Consider the following 16,024-nt stretch of genomic DNA (forward strand, 5'->3'; position numbering starts at 1 on the left):
ATTCGCAGCTATACTCCATCTCACGTATATCTGCAAGAAAGACCAAGGCACAGGCGCGTGAGTCCAGCTGAGTGAACAAGGCGAAACCGTCAGAGGTATGGTGCTAACAAAAGTGCAATTTGTCTTGTTTTTACTGCTGCCGACTGCGGCTGATCCAGTTGGGGCTGCATGTTCATCGACGGAGTGTGCCATCCTCATGATGGATCATCACCTATATTACAAGGCCAAGAATGTTTCGCCCCACCTGACTTCAACAACGCTCCTTTTCACCACCAAACACCACGGGATCTGTGAAGTCAACGCAAGCAACCGCTACAAAGAAGGTTCCACAGTGTTACTCTTTCAGCGGGAAAGGTGAAGCCGTCCGAGCTATGCGGCTAACGAAAGTGCCACTCTTCTTGTTACAGGTTAGTTACCACCCTTTAGAAGTAAGGACTCGGTGCTTCTGATTGTGCCGTGGCCACGTGGGGGGGGGGGGGGGGGGGGGGGGTTAAGAAGTGTATTTACCACACTGCTTCCTCGTGTGCTGGTTACCGCTGTGCGGTGACGCGTGGAGTCCAACCCCAGTCCCTATATCCAAAAAATTGCTTCAAACCCTTATTGATGGTCAAGCAACCATGCAGAAAGCCAGAAATAAATTTTACGTTCAGCGAATTTCAACTGACAAAAGAAATTCAACTGAAAAAACCGCGAACGATATGCATGCAAAATTTCTTGAGATCGATGGTGTCTTGAAGGAGCTACGAGAGAAGTGCAAGCAGATTGATCAACTACACTGTTAGCAAAAATAACACGCCCAGACGTGTAAACCGTTGTCCCATAGCGGACACGTCGAAACGTGTTCGTTTTACACGAGGCCATCTGTGTTTTTCGTCTACACATGAGGTGCTGTGTAAACTTAACACGCTACACCGTGTCTGCCTTCCGCAAAACCGTTTCGAGCTTGTTCCTTATGAAACATGGCGGCCAGCGGCCGAGAACAGGCGAGAGACGAGCCCAGCGAGCCGCGCGCCTTTCAGCCGAATTGAAAGCACACAGGACGCGTTAGTTCTCGTTCGATGTCTTTTATACACAGTAAAGTCTCCAAGCGGCGGACGTAGCTTCTTGCAAAGGTACGTACGTGCGTTGTCGGCGGTCGGCGGCGTCGGTAGCTCCAACGAGTCGCTAAACAAAAAAAAAACAAAAAAAACGAATGCCAAATTTACATGGATAAATAACTTGAGCAAACTATTTAGAATCGGGCGGTAACTTGCGCCACCTATCGAGATTTCTAGCGGCCTGTTTTTAAAAAAAAAAGACGAGTCTGTTAACACTGCGAACGACCACGACTACACAGCAACCCTACATACAACGCAGGACACAGCACACAGCTACACAGCACCGACATGTACACAAACACAACAACCGACACTACGCCCGACACTTCCTACTCGATATCCATTTCTCCCCGCGGCGCATATAAGCTTGACATGTAAGCTCTTTGGTCGCTGACCATTACAGATTTATAGAAGAATACACAAAACACGGCGCAATGGACAGCCGTGTGTTGGAACTGTTTGCATTTAAAAAGTATGGAGGCAAAATCTATAATGTTAGTCCGTTGCAATAAATAACGATATGTTAACAATAAATCTTAAACCAGTCATGAAAAAGTTCAAATTTTTGTTATTTTCTTGCTTGACCAGTGTTATGAGCAGTCCGACTAGCTTGAATCAGATAGGAAAACAAATTATTGGGATTTTGTCATTACGTATACAATAATAAATGAAAATGATCCTTGCGCAAAGCATTTTTTATATATTTTTGTGAACGACATCCGGACATCCGCCCAACACTTCACTTCCGCTAGTTGCAGCAGTTGCAGTACGGGAGCAGACGCCTTCACTTTTGGGGCGTTTTGATGCAGTGTGTTGTCGTATGTCGTGTCGGTGTCGAGAAGAGCGGTGGGGCTTGGGAGTTTGTGACCGGTGTTATTCGTGAACACTGGTGTGGGGCGCTGATGCCTCTTTTTTTTTTTTTATACTGCCACCACCCCGAACTTTGAAGATACACGGGCCCGTAGCAGTGCATTATGCTGAATCGCGAGCTCCTTCTCTGTTGACGTCGCTTTCCTGGTACCACTTGTGGATACTGCAAGCGTTTAAACAGTGTGCACCGTCTCGCCTACATCCCGGGTGACGTACTCGACCTGTTGAAACTTATTGCTTCCGTCATTTTAGAGTACGCAAGGCAGTTATCTCGTTGGTCTGGTTTCGGTTATAAAAGCAAGGCAAAGCGCTCGTAGTTCCCGCCCTCAGTACACGTTGGACATCTTCCACACTTTGACACCGGATAACTGAATGAACGAGGATTTACATTCACTTCCGAGGTTACTCTCGCCGCTTCCTCACCGTTGAGCAGCAGGATGAGCTGGCGACAAGCCGCGGATGAAAGGCTTGAGCATCAACAGCCCAAGCGCACTCGGTGCCGATGCGGGCGATGCGGGTTTCTGTCAACCGGGAGGCCAGCACAAACCGTGACCATTCCAGCTCTTCGTCATGACACGGTGTTGCAGAGAGCAGGGTAAAATACAGCTACACGGATCACCGAAGCAAACGACTGCTATCTTAAATCTTGGCTTGTGATTGCGCCTTTGTAGCCGATCATCTTATTCGTTTTGCTGGAGAGACGCAAACGACGGGCATAACAAAATCGCTTGCATATTCTGCATATCTCACAAAAGCATTTACCCTGTCACCTTGCGAAAAGCGCGAAACACGGAGTCCGCACCGTCCTAAGCTTCCCGTTTTTTACCTGCTTTAGAGCAGTTTGTACCTGCTAGTAGATATGCCTACTGAAATTGAAACAGGGCAGTGCCAGAGAGAAAGAGACAAAGTTGAGAAAGCTTGCTCGCTCTCCAATTTCTCAACTCTCAAGTGATTGTACCATAATAAATGCACCAACGCGTCTTCCAAAATAAAGAAAGAGCACTACGTTCACAACATAAAAAATGGTCTCAGTACATGCATCTGTGGGCAGGCAGGAAACCTTGCCCTAATTTATTCACGCCGCATGATTGGCGCAACAAACTCGTTGCAGGACCGAATCATCTACTCGAGCGGTGTGCGTCGCTATGCAAACGCAGTCCAACACGAAGCATAAAAAACGGCAGATTTAAGACAACAATCCGGAGTCCATTATTCAATTAAAACAACGTAATTTTGTTGAAAACGCCCGCTGCTTCTTACTCACGGTATGTGTCGGGATACTTCCACAGTTTGAAACGGAACGAAGGAAGATTTACTTTTAAAAACGCTCGCTGCGTCCTCCCGGACCAGCTGGACCGGATCAGCTGACGACGACGGGACTGTACCCGTTGAACCTCCACCACGCAACAAACAATTTGCGCTCCGTGTTAAAAACGTGGTTCAAACAGACTCGGAATATAAAGCACCGCACCACACACGACGAATGTTTCAACTCTTTTTCGCATCGCCGGGTTGCACCAAACAGAACGAGATCGCCGAAGTCAACGCCGCGCTGTCGTGAACCTTGGCTTGTGGTTGCGAACTCGTGGACCCTGTGACTCCCTTCGCTTTGAAAGCACACACGCCGATTACGAATGCTACTTTCCGTCTTCCAGGAGCATCACAGGGGCACTTCTTCGGTCACGTCTTCACTATGTGCTCGCAAACTCCGAAGCTCTATGCGAAGCTTCTCGCGTCCCGTCAAACCAAAACAGTAGCGGCGCCATGCGTACTTGCCAGATTTTCTCCGGTCAAACAAAAACAACGAAAGCCAACCGGCGCTTGCCGCGCTTGCTTCCAGCGTACATCGGCGTTGCGCTTGCGCCGTGGCCAGATCGCCTGCAGTTGAAGGTTAAAGCAAAAACGAAACCAACTGCAATGTCACGTGTTCACATCGAGGACACGCTTTTTATATCCATTTTAACTGTTTGGAACGAATAATTAGACCCATAACGTTATTTGTGGTGTCTAAGAAACTGTTATCAGGACCCCTAAACTAAATACAAACATGGGCGACATGAGGGAAGCCTCATTGCCATCGACCAGAAGATGGCGGCGAGCACGGTAAGCGTCGTAAGCGTGGGTTTCGCCAACGTCCTGCGACATGGCGCAATTGCTTTTGGTGCATATCTGTCTCCGAGATATGTTTCTTTCCGCGGCATTTGTCTCGACGGTCCTTTCTAAGTGTGTCCCCAAGCATTCCGGTGCTTCGATAGCCGGCAATGCCGCGGTCGTCGCCGGGGGCGATGCGTGTTATCGAGGTCGGCTACACGGTCATGCGTGTATGACCGAACCAAAACACGTTTTTTACAACCTCGCATGATTTCTGAACGAATTATCCGTTACTCATCCTGTAAATTTATGGTAATTTGTGTAAATAGCGTGTTTTTCACCCCAAATATTCGCCAAATACACGGGACTTGCTAACAGTGTACTGACCACTGTCACCTCACTTCGGAGCACAATGCTGCGGCAAAACGTAAAAAATTACTGACTTAGAAGATCGTTCCCAGCGTTAAAATTTATAATTTTTTGGTATCACGGAAAGTCCGAATGGAGAAGAAAAGCAAGTGAGAACCAAGATAATATTTGGCGTATTTCATGACAAGCTGGGTGTGCGTACTACATCAATTGCCAAAATACATACATCCTAAGAAATGCCTGTGCGTCTACTTCCCCTCAAAACACTCAAAGAGCCACTCATTGCGATATGGGAAATCAGCTCAGCAAATGATGAGGCGGAACATCTGTTTAGACCTCAGAATGATGTCTGGGCTGTGGCATTACGCAATGCAAGCATGACGCTTTTCATTGCGCAATGCCCCAGCGCAGACTTCATTTTGAGATCTAAAGAGATGTTTCGCTTCATCATTTGCTGTGCTGATTTCCTAGATCGCAGAGATTGGCTCTTTGATTGTTTTGAAGGGAAGTAGACGCGCAGACATATTTAAGAGAGTAAGCTTCGGATCAATGACGACCTATATATTTGAAATGAGTCTGCAAACAAACGCGTGCTGTTTTCTGCTGCATCACATCCTCCGGTTGCGGAATGACGTAAAATTTCACAAACTAAAACCGAACAATTCCGTTTTTAGATTTCAATGATCGGAGCACCTGTAACAAATGAATTAGCTTTAGTTGAATTTATTAAATTATGAGCCCCACGTGACGATCATCCTAGAAACCTGGCTTACTGGTGAAATTAATGATAACGAAGTGATCGTTCATCTTTCATGAAGTATTGTTCATCGTTCATCTTTCATGTTTGCGCCTTTTTTACGAGCACGAATACAAAATACCACGACAAGGGACGAGAGACATAGCATACATAAAGGCCCACAAATATTTCCTTCATCGAGAACGCTATCAAGGAGACGTCGTGCGCGCTCGAGCTGAGAGGTATCATTCAAGGGCGCCCACTCCGACGCAGCATTGTTCCGACGGTCCCTGGCCAAGACCACCTGCCCACGACCGGCCGGCTTGCTGAATGTAATATGCCCGCTCGACCCTTGTGGACCCTTCCCGTATGAATAGTTTTGTTCGCTGGCCTCAATTTTCGGTTAAGAGGTTAGTTTTTTTCCCTTGTCATCCCCTTGCTTTCAGAGGGAGTGGTGGCGAACGCTCTCGTCGAAAAGGAACACTCTCATCGATTAAATCTTCTAATTTTTGTTGATATAGAGCTCAAATAAACGCCGTACAGATTACCTTTGCAACATATTGTACGTACACTTTGTTACTACCATGTCCTTTTTATTCCTACGCGACGTTACGTCAGCACTGTCGAGCTAAAGCAGTTCGTGGGAGCTACGCGATGCCGGTCCAACCTTCCCCTGCCGAGTGTCACGTCAGTATCGGGTTGTAATCGTAAATGATAGGTCCCGAAGCGCTTAACAAGACACGGTCCATCATCACGAATCCGCTTTCAGTGTGACAGGCGTTTACGTCGCTCTTGCTGACACTCTCGTAGTTCAAACTATCTTTTGGGACGTCGGCTCGCGCCTGTATCTCCGAGGCCGCCAAATGCGCCGCGACGATTTGTTTTCATGTACGCCGTTTTGACAACGAGCGGCGCGGGCCGTCTCGTTTTACCAACGATGATAGTTGCGTTGGCGTCGTAGCGATCCAGTCCGTAGCAGTCGACGAAGGCGGTTATTCCGGCCTCGGCATTCGGGACCGTTTAAATCGTGGTAGCGTCGACATTTCGCTACACGGACGAGAAAAAACGAAGGGAAGCGGGCCGCCGCCACGAAGTATGACGGAATTGTGGTGCTTCACGATTTCTGGAGTATCCTGTTTGGACAAGCGTTTCGGCGAGCAACGTACGAAAAAGAAAGCGAAAGATGAAAAAGGGCATAACACGACAAAGTATATTTTACAAATAGTGCATAACAAGGCAATAATCACCTGTAAACGAGCTATGCAAGGTGTGTTTTTCATTTTTTTATAGTATCGCTCATTGAAAAAAAAAAAAAATTGGGGGAGTGGGTGTGTTTAAACAACCTGAACTTAGTCTGCCTCAACGGGCGACTTGTCTCTCAGCAGTGTATGAGCAATTTAGCCAGTGCAGTACAACCGCTAGCCTAGGGTCTCTAACGTGCACCACGCAGTAGTGATTCACGACCGCACGCCAGTAGGATGCTCATCCAGATCGAAACGGGCAGGGGTGGGAATTGAACCCAGGATCCCTGGGTTCTGCAGCGCGAGCGTTCACTCCACGTGCTCCGAGCTGGCGAATGGGGAATTGGTGGCCTCATCGGCTAGCGATCCCGCATTCGCTCATTTGACGGGAACAAAACGGCTGTGCACAATCAAGAAGGCTTTGCGAAACTGGTAGCGTTGTTACCTTGTTTAACAAAGTATCAGATTGAAAATCTTGACCAAGCCATCATCAGTTTAACGAATATCTAAGCCGCTGTAGACGCTTTACCCCAAGGTAAAACGTCAGGGCCGGGTGGTAATATTTCTGAATTCTATAAGGTGCATAAGAACGTTATCTGCTCAGTACTCCAACAAGTTTCTCAAGAGGCGTACGAAGTAAACGCGTTACTCACCTCTTTCTAGATGACTCACGCAGTGTTAATCCCAAAGATTAACGACGCGAGCACACTTGACTACGTCGGTGGGCATCGCCCCATCAACTTATGTCATGTTGAATATAAGGTGTTCACGAAAATATTAACGAACCGGCTGCATAGCGTAATTCCTGAATTGGTGGCAGATCATCAAAACATGTGGAATCAGGAGAAGGTATATGCAAAGCAATGCCCACGCCGCTCGGGAAGTGTTGTAAACTCTTTCTAGTAGGAGCGGCCAATTGGCAATGCTCTGAATTAATTTAGAAAATGCGTTTGACCGTGTTCAGCGTGATGTACTGTTTAGGGTTCTGGCAGACGTTGCGTTGGAGGAATAATTTCACCAGGTGTAAGGATAGCGCAAACAAAATGTCGTACGACCCTAGTTATTAATAATATCGTGTCGCTTGGTCCCGCCGTGTAGCACAGGGCCCTAAAAGAGCGGCCCCTTACTCCGCCAAATAATCCTGAATACTCTGGCAGGCTTCCTTCCGACTTTCGGGGTGTCATAAGCCGGGGAAGGGGATTAACCCAGGAGGTTAGTGGGCTATCTTATAAAGCGCACTTTGCGAAAAGACATGGTTATCTCACCGAATTCAATACGTATTCTACCTACCGAGGCGAACGGCACCGCTCTATATAACCTTATTATGCTGTTAAATTTGTACAGCATGGGAATCGCGCATGGCCGTATGGAACGCCATTCCTGAGCCAAGTAGGTCGACCTTTTATTCAGTTAGTAGCACTATTTAAAAGGGTCTACGATGGTTGCGAAATTGGTCCTGAAGGGTTGCTATTATTCGATAATCTGATGGTAATGAAAGAATATGCCACAACGTGGGTACCGCTTTCTTTGCCCCAACTGTAGTGTATGTGCTAGGTCCTTGTTGTCTTATCTTTCCATGCAATATAAAAAAAGACCACGGAGGCTCCGAGGCCGAGGGGTTCCAATCCCGGCCGAGGTTCCCGCAATCCGATGGACATTTATTGCGGAGAAGGCGCCGTGTAATCGAGATTTCGGTGCCAAAAGATCCCCATGCTGTCCAAGTTAATCCTAAGTCTTCCACTGGGCCGTGCCAAATGCCCTTCCTTGATTTGGCACGTAAAACCCCCAGATTGTTTACTCTCTGCGAAGGGCGGCCCTGGACCATTGCTCTGTCCCAGGAGACCAAAAACATTGGCGGAAACGGGATGCTGCCGAGCGAAGCAGCGTAGCTTTTCTCCCAGGCGAATCGTCCGCAGTCTTGGCATCTTCGCGTGGGAGCGGCGGTGGGTTACCTAAACATTACGCTCAAGGTGATATACACTTGGAACTATAACTTTTGTGTGTTTAATTTGTTTTTTTTTTATAAAGCAATTTTGTAAATTTTTTCCAAACCTAAATCTAGTGAATGTTCTCGAAGGAGTAACAAACTAGTTAATGTGCGAGAGTGCGCCTATCGATAAGCAGCAGTGGCAACCTCGACCCATTTTCGGAGTGAGTTATTGCAGCAGCATTTCCCGTGGAAGGTCTGCTGAATGACGTCACTCGGCGTAGGAGTTCGTCTTTAGGGTAGACCACGGAGAATGAGCTCGATGCGCGAACGGTCGCAGCTAGGGCAACAAAACGCTAGGACAAAATTTTGAGCGAGTGCCGGCACCGCCCTGCACAGCACTCTTCACAAACAAGAGCTTGCAAGACAACTCCGGTCAATATTTTTGAATTTGGGATTACGACTGTTCTCAGCTAAGGCAGCGTCCCTTAATTATAAGGTTTTTTTGTTTTTTTTCTCGGTATTGTGTGTAGTTTTATAAATATGTAGGCTCGAAGTTTGGTTTCGGGCATCCACGACAAAACCGAAACGATCTGCTAGAAGGCTGGCAACCCTGATCATCAGCCGTAGAGCCGCGACGTGACGTCAACATGGTGCTGCGGTACGCGGTACAACCAATCAACCGCAACTCCACCACGACGTGACGTTACGAGAGTGCTGCGCCAGTGTTCCTTGACTAGTCGCGAAGGCGATCCCTATTTTAAAATCTGGTGACTCAAGATTGGTTTCCAATTATAGACCTATTTCTCTGCGTAGTACGTGCATGTTGTGTTTTAAACATGTATCGACATATCTAGAACAAAATCATTTTTTACTAATTTCCAACATGGTTTTCGCTAAAACGTATCTACCATTACCCAACTGACAGAAGCTCTGCATGAATTTGCGTCTGTGATTAATGTAAGAAGGCAAACTGATGTGATTTACTTCAATTTTTTGAAAGCGTTCGATCGCCTATCGCACGAAAAATTACTGATAAAGCTGTCGTCAGTTGCATATAATCATGCTATCCTGAAGTGGCTTGGAAGTTACTTATCTCTGAGACAGCAGTTTGTTCAAGTTGACACCGCGTGCTCCGGTACCACACACGTAACCTCTGGCGTCTCACAGGGAACGGTCCTCGGGCCTTTGTTGTTTTGAACATTCGTGAATGATATTGTTTATGTAATTCCAGTGAAGATCCAACTGTTTGCGGATGATTGTGTTATTCTTAAAGAGATCAAAAGTTCTGCGGACTGTGAAGTAGTAAACTCCTCATTAGAAAGTCTAGATAGTGTGATGACTGCTAATGGCACTAAATTAAAAAAAAAATTGTATGTATGTCAATTACTCGAAGGAAGGAGCCCATTACTTTTAATTATTCCATTTGGAACCGTAGCCTTGAGTGAGTAAGTTCATATAAATATATGGGGTCGACAATCTGACATCTGATCTTAAATGGAATGTTCATATCAATCAAACCGCTAGCAAAGCAGTGCGTAAGTTGGGTTTCTTGTGTAGGTATGTGAAAAAAGCCTCCTGTGATACAAAACAACTACTCAGTAAAACTCTTGTTCGGCCAGTGCTAGAATAGGAAAGCGTCATTTCGGATACACATACTTTATCCTTGTATTTTAGAACTTGAAAGAATTCAAAGAGTATCAGTGCGCTTCGTGTATAACATGTACTCCTCATATGTATCTCCAACCAAACTCTATAATGACGCCGGCCTGGAAACCCTACAGGAAAGAAGAAGACTAAACCGCTTTAAATTTCTTTACCTTATCACCAATGACGAGATTGGAATAGAGAAGGATAACTATATTACTTTTTTTCTTGCCACAGGTCTATCATATATACGCATAGCAAAACAATAAAGCTATATAAATATAAAAATTATACATTTAAGTTCTCGTTCTTTCCTCGTAGAATAATCGATTGGAACAGCCTACCACCTGACGTAAATGCTGCCGCATATTCAGATTTTTGTTTTTTGTTGTCGCGGCAAGTTCACCCTGCTTGAAAGTGTTTCGATGTACCCCTCCTGTTACGGTCGCGCAAGAGATTGACAGTATCAATAAAGAAAGAAGAGAGAAAAGAAAAGCTAACCCGGCTTGCCGCCCGCTAAAAAGCAGCTGGTTTCATCTTTAAAATCAGTTTTAAATGAGTACGCGATTTCACTTTTACCTAACATTTCGGCTGTGATCATGTTTCGTGCCATTGAAGCGATACCAGTCATTTCTTTTGGTTTCGTTTTCCACCGGAGTCGCCCTCTGAGAGCGCAGCCCCCAACGCGCTGGGGTGCACTGTCATTAGGACAGGGGTTCATCGAGCGCCAGCTGAAACAGTGGCCTCCCGAGCAGTCATCAGATCCGCGCAGTCGCTCTAACGCGGCGCCTCGCCGTTCCCTGTGGAACCGCGGGTTGCAGACAGGGCGGGTTGCAGACCGCGCGGGGGGCTCGCGAAGCGCAGCGCGAACTGGTCGACTGTGCAGCAGGTGTGCGATCGACCGTGCTGCCATCCGGGGGCCGCATCGACCGCTCGGGCGCCGCGACCATGTGAGAGAGCGGAGCCTGGCACGAGGTGACGGCGCGGAAAGTTGGCAGCCGTGGTAAACAGTCCCGGGAACCTCGATCGGCTCCCGCGCCGTACACCGATGACGGCAGCAGCTGGCCCTGCTCGTCGGCGCCCGCTCTTCTCCCTCCCAGCGTAATTGCCCGCTAATCGAGTGAACAGGAGCAATACGGGTCGGGCCCAGTCCGCCGCCCCCGAGGATCGTGCGCCCGACTCGTCGCCCCAAATCTGCGACGGCGGCAGAAAGGGTCTCTCGATAGCTACTTCGCCCCCCCGTGCTAACGCTTTCGGGCAGTGGGGAAAAGACTGTTCGCGCAAAGGATATCCCACTTTAGCAAATCGTCTAAATTAAAATAATTCGCTCAGCTCGCAGCAGCGAAAAATAAAGAATCTATGAGAGTGCTAAATAATGCCCAATGTCGTTATTTTTTATTTTTTTTTGTATTGCAGCGTATGAGCAGCAATGAGCTAGTGTCGAGTATTTTTGAAACTCTCCGGGAAGGGTGGTTACCGTTGCGCTAGCAACGCTTCTGGTAATCGATAACGTCATCAGAAAAAAAAAGATTTTTCGTTCGCTTTGCTCAATTTTATTAGGTATATTTCAGGATTTTTTTTTTTTTGACCACCAGTCACTTAGATTGTTTCAGTTGCTCCTTATCCAAAGCACTCCTAGAGGCATCCATTCATCCAATCACGAGGCTCCCATAACCTGCGGGTTGGACATTGGACCTGCGCCGGGAGCGTGTGAACCGTGACCGACCTCCTCGGCGTCCCAGCGGAGGTCGCATTTTTGGATCCGAACTTCATCTTCGTTTCATCATTCGCTCCTTTTGTACATGTACACACCGTTCCAATATTTACGAGTCCTCAGCCCAGCGTACGATCACCTCGGCCCAGCACGCGCATGTTCGTCGCTTCGGGAAGCGAGCAAATCACGCGCAATACGCACGAACACTGAAAACAAAACCGCATAGGAGGCTTTTTTTTTTTTTTTGGGGGGGGGGGGGGGGGAAGCTTAGCGGCCCGACTGGTGCCTCATGGACATTAGCATGCGAAGTGTGTGTGTGCACGTGACTGTGACAGGCTTGCAATTGCATTTGCTTGCCCTCACGTGCAGGGACATGGCAAAGGCCAGGTGCCCTGCTTGCAATCGTCTATAGACGCTTTACACACGCGCCAAATTACAGCCGCCATTGCTGACCTTCTCTTGTCTTACCGAGATGCCGAGCAACTGAAACGGTAGTTGACGATCCTCTACAAAGGCCGATGCTTTAGAAAAGGACACAGTTGAATCTAATATGGCAATAACCTGGCCTGCTATGGTAATGATGAATTGAAATAAACGGAATAAGAGGAAACAAAAACTGAAGGTCACTTATGGCGGCGTCCATGCACAGCTGCTGCAATGCGTCTTAGACAAAAAACTTATTCCAGAACTCGAAGCGCCTCATCGCGGCGTAATATGCCACATTACGCTTTGTGGGAATCAGTGAGAAGCAAAATCCATACGCGTTCCGCTCCTTGCCCACAGGCTCCCAGAATGCAATGCGCGCGGTGACGGATTTAGGAAAGCAGTCTATTGCAAGCGTGGCACCTCGACTGGTGCTCCATGCGTGCATGCACGTGCAGCGTGCGCGTGAACGGAGCATTGGCAAGCTTGCAATTGCACGGGCTTGCTCGCACGAGCAGCGACATGGCGGCGGCCATTCTTCTCGCTTGCACACGTCTATATGTGTGGCCTCCGTAGACCTTTCAGAACAATATATGTGTTATTATGTTCATACAAAAAAAAAATCAACCTATGTAGAGGTTTTTGGGTCGATACCAGGGCCAGAAGGATTTTTTCGGTCACGCACCAGTCACCTAGCTGTGTTTGGAGATTTGTGTTTGTCCTTTATCCCTTTGTTTCCCTCGTTCCCCTTCTCCAGGGATTATTATCGTTATTCTTGTCCAGCTCGCTTGCACACTTGCATAATTTGCGTTGTCACTAAATTTCAGTTTTATATAACAAAAAAATGGACGCGCTGGGGCCTGTAAAGCATGCTCTACCTGCATAACAGTGTTTAGGTGGTGAAGACATCTTTCCGTGCAGGTTGATATATTGTACCTGCGGCGGGGGTTTCGAGCGAACACCACCTAGAATAATCAAAGCAAATGCACTATACTTCGTTTTACCCGGAGTTCAGACGCAGCCGACACTACAAGAGCTGACGGGATCAATCAGACAGCGTCAAAAGCGCACCGTCATGGTGTTACGCGTTCTATCATCGCTCAACTAACCATGTAAAAGGGAAAGCCTAGTGACTCGTTCTTTTGACGCAGTTGATTGGTTCCATTAGCTCGTAGTGTCTGAAACGACGGAACGTACGTCTGAAGCGGACATAGACTGAACACGAATGTTGGGTTTGGCTTTCCCTCATTCCCAGTGAATGCGTCGAAGGACGTTCAGTCTTGGGCCCAGTTGCTGAGTTCAGAGTGTGACGACGTTATGGGGAGCAGCGGAGACTGTTCACGGGCCTCGATTCTTCTACCAGGAGCTAGCATCGCTCAACCACTCGGCCCACGAGCCGGGTTCGTCCCTCAAGCATCTCGCGGGAATCGCTCGTGCCACGTTGGTTTGAGGTCGTCGATTGTCCATTTGTCATTTGCAACGTTTGGTTGCCGTCCACATTCCCTTCTTTACCGATCGAAACGTCACTTTGCTCTTAAACGTGGCTTGCATTCAAGACGCATCCGCTGCGATAGACCGATCTCAGCAACCGTTGGCCGCATGCGTGACGCCGCCATAACTTTAGTTGGCAGGAAGCAGGAAGCAGTGCACGAGTTCGGGGGGGGGGGGGGGGGGGGGGGGGGGGTTGTGTCGTATTATGCTCTGCACGCCGCGAGGCTGTCTCTCGGGCAAAAAGGAGTCTTTGTTCCCTCGATGCATTACGGCACAGGTGGCGTGAACATATTGTGTTGGCCCTGCTGCTGAGCGCCTGATCTGCTGCGCACATTTCGCATCGCCGAATGTGTTCTTCTCAGCAATAACAAGTAGGAATAACAACGAACATGGTAGGATGATGTCACGGGCGAACCGTGTATAAATTTTTAATCCCGCGTTTCACTATTGTTCGTTTGTTTGTTTGTTTTTGTTTTCTACACTTGTTAATTTGTTCTCATCTTTCCTTCCCAGGTTATTCTTATATTCAGTGAATAATATTTCAAGTGCCCAATAAATAACGTATTCGCGCCGTATGTGTTATGGCGCAGTGAGAAGAGTTGTCAGGAAAGTGAGATATTTGGCATAAGAATTCGAAATTGAGCAATTTTAGTGATAGCGAAGGAGATAGCATGGATCCTTGTGCTATTAAAAAATGCTGCCGCCGCATTTGTCATCATGTGCGGCATACAGTAGTCGTATGAACAACTAATTGCAGGCTAATATATGACGCGTCAAATGGGAACTTTTCAAGGAGCTGGGTGCACGAGGTCCTTGTCCCAGAAGATGTGTGGTGCTCCCAGCTTTACCTTGGCCCGCAACACCTCGGGTGATCGGCTATCCGGCCTTCAAACTGGGCTCAGTTGGAGACCCCTGGTTATATATGCGCGCTACTAGAACTAACTAATACCTCTTTAGTTGACCCATTCAAATAGTAAGAAAATTATTAGTGTTTACAGTCTTGTCAGTAACGTTTCCTCCTAAACAGAGTAACCGAGCAGTTTTAATGAGTTACTTCGCAAAACATCCTTCCACCGTTTATGGTGTAATTGTTTTCAGCGCTTAGACAGCTACAGCTTTTCAAAGCTCTAGTCAGAATTGATTCTAAGCCTTTTTGTTGTAAATCACCTGTCCTGCAGTCTTACATTTCAGGAACATCTAGGGAATCCTATAGAGTGACCATTCAACGTGAAATTACAGGTGAGCAAGGGGCATCTATTGAGTACTTAGATTACGTATTATCTGAAGTAAGCACCCTGAAAACCTAGCCCAGGTATTGCCAGAGACGGGACTCACCGCTGTAGGTGACGTTGGGGATGACGCCGTCGACGAGCGACAGAAACGGGTGCTCCAGTCGGACCCTGGACACGTCGGAGGCGTGGATGGTGCTGTTCCCGTGCGAGGTGGACGCCAGGTCCAGGTACTTCTCGCAGCCCTTGAGCCGTCGCTCCCAGTCGCCTTGAGCCCGGATCGTCACATCGTCGTTCCGCGCCGAAGCGTCGGTGCCGTTGGTCGGCGTCGGCGATCGCTCTCCGGTCCCGCGATCTCCCGACGGGACATCCGCGGCAGAGAGCAGTACGAAGATCAGGGTCAGCACCGAAGGCGGGGACATCGAGGCTCGTCGTGTCCTCCGCGTCTGGCTCGAAGGAGATCCCTTTTGTGCTGTGCCTTATTTTGTTCCGAGGACAGACAGTACAACCACAGACCTCACACTATTTCATCGCAGGGCGTCCGGGGGTTCCAAAAGTCCGCCGACGGCACTTCGCAACGCGTAGCAACGTTTCGACGGCGCCAGACGACGCTGATGAGTGAACGATGCGGAGACGCCAAGATCGGGCAACATCGAAACTTTACAAACCGAGGTGTAACGTGGCACGACAGAGCTACGAGCGGGGAAAACGGTCAAGCAATGGAATCAAAGATGAACTCAGAAGTCGGTCGAGGGGGGGAAGGTTGGAACGGGGAGGTGAAGATTGTCTCGAAAACTTGGTCTCACGGGGAAGCGGGTCGCCCTGACTCGGGAGTGTTCAAGCGGCTGCAGCGGTGCTTGTGGGGCTTAGGTGGGCAAGCATCTTCTCTTGCGGTGCAGGATGATCAGCTTGGCGCGGGAGGACGCCCTCGACTTTTGCTTCATGGCGTCGACCGAAGCTGGCTCCGACCAGGCCGGCCGCCTCGAGGAAACCTGCGTTGGAAGAGGCGAGCGTCTCGGTCAGTATGGCCGACAATTCACGCAGTCTAAAAATTCAGTTCTAAAAAAAAAATTGCCAAACTCTGTGGGGGCGGTAAACCTAACCGATTGATAATAGAAATCAAACTCATTGAGTGCAATGGCTGGTTCACACATTTGCGCCTCACTACGACCGACTGTGCTACAACCGG

The sequence above is a fragment of the Ixodes scapularis genome, unplaced genomic scaffold (assembly GCF_016920785.2).
Source record: "Ixodes scapularis isolate PalLabHiFi unplaced genomic scaffold, ASM1692078v2 PGA_scaffold9__187_contigs__length_104089568, whole genome shotgun sequence".
In the NCBI taxonomy this organism is placed as follows: domain Eukaryota; kingdom Metazoa; phylum Arthropoda; class Arachnida; order Ixodida; family Ixodidae; genus Ixodes; species Ixodes scapularis.